The sequence below is a fragment of the Arachis hypogaea genome, chromosome 9 (assembly GCF_003086295.3).
Source record: "Arachis hypogaea cultivar Tifrunner chromosome 9, arahy.Tifrunner.gnm2.J5K5, whole genome shotgun sequence".
Taxonomy (NCBI): Eukaryota; Viridiplantae; Streptophyta; class Magnoliopsida; order Fabales; family Fabaceae; genus Arachis; species Arachis hypogaea.
The window spans coordinates 88814023-88818632 of NC_092044.1; the positions used below are offsets into that span (position 1 = coordinate 88814023).

At 41.9% G+C, this 4610-nt stretch overlaps 1 non-coding gene across 1 annotated transcript; it reads left to right on the forward strand.

The window, feature by feature from the left end:
- Positions 1 to 3732: 3732 nt before the first annotated feature.
- On the forward strand, positions 3733 to 3836 carry LOC112713519 (small nucleolar RNA R71). Its single transcript, XR_003158492.1, has one exon. It is a non-coding gene; the product is annotated as a small nucleolar RNA R71 (small nucleolar RNA).
- Positions 3837 to 4610: the final 774 nt, after the last annotated feature.

A 4610-nucleotide genomic window follows, 5' to 3' on the forward strand; every position in this document is an offset into this window, starting at 1 on the left:
ATGTTCCACCCTTAATTGATCCATATTGTAACTCAAATCTTCTAGAGAAGTGTTGAGTTGTTCCCAATAGTTGTTGGGAGGAAAGTGCATCCCTTGAGGCATCTCCGAGATTTCTTAGTGATGAGCTTCCTCATGCGTCTCTTGAGGTCCATGAGTGGGCTCTCTTGTTTGCTTCATCCTTTTCTTAGTGATGGGTTGTCCTCCTCAATGGGGATGTCTCCTTCTATGATGACTCTAGCTGAGTAACATAGATGGCAAATAAGATGAGGAAAAGCTAGCCTTGCCAAGGTAGAGGGCTTTTCGGCTATTTTGTAGAATTCAAGGGAGATGACTTCATGAACTTCTACTTCCTCTCCATTCATGATGCTATGAATCATGATGGCCCAATCCACAGTAACTTTAGATTGGTTGCTAGTGGGGATGATGGAGCGTTGGATGAACTCCAACCATCCTCTCGCCACAGGCTTGAGGTCCAATCTTCTTAATTGAACCGGCTTGCCTTTGGAGTCTCTTTTCCATTGAGCTCCTTCCACACATATGTCCCTAAGAACTTGGTCCAACCTTTGATCAAAGTTGATCCTTCTTGTGTAGGGGTGTGCATCTCCTTGCATCATGGGCAAGTTGAATGTCAACCTCACATTTTTCGGACTAAAATCTAAGTATTTCTCCCGAACCATTGTAGGATAGTTCTTTGGATTCGGGTTCATACTTTGATCATGGTTCCTAGTGATCCATGCATTGGCATAGAACTCTTGAACCATTAAGATTCCAATTTGTTAGATGGGGTTGGTTAGAACTTCCCAACCTCTTCTTTAGATCTCATGTCGGATCTTCGGGTACTCATTTTTCTTGAGCTTGAAAGGGACCTCGGGGATCACCTTCTTCTTGGCCACAACATCATAGAGGTGGTCTTGATGGGCTTTGGAGATGAATCTTTCCATCTCCCATGACTCGGAGGTGGAAGCTTTTGTCTTCCCTTTTCCTTTTCTAGAGGTTTCTCCGGCCTTAGGTGCCATCAATGGTAATGGAAAAACAAAAAACTTATGATTTTACCACACCAAACTTAAAATATTGCCCGCCCTCGAGCAAGAGAAGAAAGACAAGAAGAAGAAGAAGAGAAATTATGGAGGAGAGTAAGGGAGGTGTATTCGGCCAAGGTGTAGAAGAGGGTGTTGTGTTGTGTGAAAATTAAGGAGAATGGAGGGGTTTATATAGTGAGGGGAGAGGGAGTAGGTTCATCCATTTAGGGTGGGTTTGGGTGGGAAAGAAATTTAAATTTTGAAGGTAGGTGGAGTTTATGGGGAAGAGTGGATGGATGTGAGTGGTGAAGGGGGTGATTGGGAAGAGAGATTGAAGTGATTGGAGAAGGGTTTTGGGGAAGAGTGTTTATTGGAAAAAGAGGATGAATGTTGAAAAGAGGGGAGAATATGGTAGGTGGGGATCCTGTGGGGTCCACAGATCCTGAGATGATCCTGTGGGGTCCACAGATCCTGAGATGATCCTGTGGGGTCCACAGATCCTGAGGTGTCAAGGGTTTACATCCATGCACCAAATAGGCATGTACAATGCCTTTGCATGCAATTCTAGCGTTTAAACGCCGAAGTGATGCATGTTCTGGGCGTTCAACACTCATGTGCAGCATGTTTCTGGCGTTGAACGCCAGTTCCATGCTTGTTTCTGGCATTCAGCGCCAGCTCTCCTCAGGGTGCATTCCTGGCGTTTAAACGCCAGGATGTTGCTTGTTCTGGCATTCAACGCCAGATCCATGCTCTGTTCTGGCGTTGAACGCTAGCCAGATGCTCCTTACTGGCGTTTAAACGCCAGTAAGTCCTTCCTCCAGGGTGTGATTTTTCTTCTGCTATTTTTGATTCTGTTTTTAATTTTAATATTTTTTTCGTGACTCCACATGATCATGAACCTAATAAAACATAAAAGAACAATGAAAATAAAATAAAATTAGATAAATAAAGATTAGGTTGCCTCCCAATAAGCGCTTCTTTAATGTCAATAGCTTGACAGTGGGCTCTCATGGAGCCTCACAGGTGGTCAGGTCAATGTTGTAGACTCCCAACACCAAACTTAGAGTTTGGATGTGGGGATTCAACACCAAACTTAGAGTTTGGCTGTGGCCTCTCAACACCAAACTTAGAGTTTGATTGTGGGGGCTTTGTTTGACTCTATATTGAGAGAAACTTTTCATGCTTCCTCTCCATTGTTAAAGAAGAAGATCCTTGAGCCTTAAACACAAGGTAGTCCCCATTCAATTGAAGGACCAATTCTCCTCTGTTAACATCTATCACAGCTCCTGCTGTGGCTAGGAAAGGTCTTCCAAGCATGATGCATTCATCCTCCTCCTTCCTAGTGTCTAAGATTATGAAATCAGCAGGGATGTAAAGGCCTTCAACCTTTACCAACACGTCCTCTACCAATCCATAAGCTTGTCTTACTGACTTGTCTTCCATTTGTAATGAGAATAAGGTAGGTTGTACCTCAATGATCCCCAGCTTTTCCATTACAGAGAGTGGCATAAGATTTATACCTGACCCCAGGTCACACAGAGCTTTTTCAAAGATCATGGTGCCTATGGTGCAGGGTATTACGAATTTTCCAGGATCTTGTCTCTTTTAAGGTAAAGTTTGCTGAACCCATGTATCTAGTTCACTAATGAGCAAGGGAGGTTCACCTTCCCAAGTCTCATTACTAAATAACTTGGCATTCAGCTTCATGATAGCTCCTAAATATTGAGTAACTTGCTCTCCAGTTACATCTTCATCCTCTTCAGGGGAAGAATAGTCTTCAGAGCTCATGAATGGCAGAAGGAGGTTTAACGGGATCTCTATGGTCTCTATATGAGCCTCAGATTCCCGTGGGTCCTCAATAGGGAACTCCTTCTTACTTGAGAGACGTCCCATGAGGTATTCCTCATTGGGATTCACGTCCTCTCCTTCCTCTCTAGGTTCGGCCATGTTGATTATATCAATGGCCTTGCACTCTCTCTTTGGATTCTCTTCTGTATTGCTTGGGAGAGTACTAAGTGGAGTTTCAGTTATTTTCTTACTCAACTGGCCTACTTGTGCCTCCAGATTTCTGATGGAGGACCTTGTTTCACTCATGAAACTTAAAGTGGCCTTAGACAGATCAGAAACTAAATTTGCTAAGTTAGAGGTACTCTGTTCATAATTCTCTGTCTGTTGCTGAGAAGAAGATGGATAAGGCTTGATATTGCCGAGCCTATTTCTTCCACCATTATTAAAGCCTTGTTGAGGCTTTTGTTGATCCTTCCATGAGAAATTTGGATGATTTCTCCACGAAAAATTATAGGTGTTTCCATAAGGTTCACCCATGTAATTTACCTCTGCCATTACAGGGTTCTCAGGATCATAAGCTTCTTCTTCAGAAGATGCCTCTTTAGTACTATTGGATGCATTTTGCCATCCATTCAGACTTTGAGAAATCATGTTAACTTGCTGAATCAACATTTTGTTCTGGGCCAAAATGGCATTCAGAGCATCAATTTCAAGAACTCCCTTCCTTTGAGGCGTCCCATTATTCACGGAATTCCTCTCAGAAGTGTACATGAACTGGTTATTTGCAACCATGTCAATAAGTTCTTGAGCTTCTGCAGGTGTTTTCTTTAGGTGAATGGATCCACCTGTAGAATGGTCCAATGACATCTTAGAGAACTCAGATAGACCATAGTAGAATATATCTATCATGGTCTATTTTGAAAACATGTCAGAAGGACATCTTTTGGTCATTTGTTTATATCTTTCCCAAGCTTCATAGAGGGATTCACCATCTTTTTGTTTGAAGGTCTGAACATCCACTCTAAGCTTGCTCAGCTTTTGAGGAGGAAAGAACTTAGCCAAGAAGGCCGTGACCAGCTTATCCCAGGAGTCCAGGCTATCTTTAGGTTGAGAGTCCAACCATGCTCTATCTTTGTCTCTTACAGCAAAAGAAAAAAGCATGAGTCTGTAGACTTCAGGATCTACTCCATTAGTCTTAACAGTCTCACAGATCTACAAGAACTCAGTTAAAAACTGGTAGGGATCTTCTGATGGAAGTCTATGAAACTTGTATTTCTGTGGCATTAGAGCAACTAGTTAAGGTTTCAGCTCAAAATTATTTGCTTTAATGGCAGGAATTGAGATGCTTCTTCCATCAAACTTGGACGTAGGTGTAGTATAATCACCAAGCATCCTTCTTGCATTATTGTTGTTGGGTTCGGCTGCCATCTCCTTTTCTTGTTTGAAAATTTCAACAAGGTTGTCTCTGGATTGTTATAATTTAACTTCTCTTAGTTTCCTCTTCAGAGTCCTTTCAGGCTCTGGATCAGCTTCAACAAGAATGTCTTTTTCCTTGTTCTTGCTCATATGAAAGAGAAGAGAACAGAAAAAGAAGAGGAATCCTCTAGTAACAGTAAAGAGGTTCCTTATTATTAGTAGAAGAAAAAAGGGAATAAGAGTGAAGAAGAATGGAGAATTCCAACACAAGGGTGAGGATAGAGGCAGTGATTTGAGATGAAGAGAAGTGTTAGTGAATAAATAAATAAATATAAGAAGAGGAGAGGGAAGGAATTTCGAAAATAAATTTTGAAAAAGTAGTTAGTG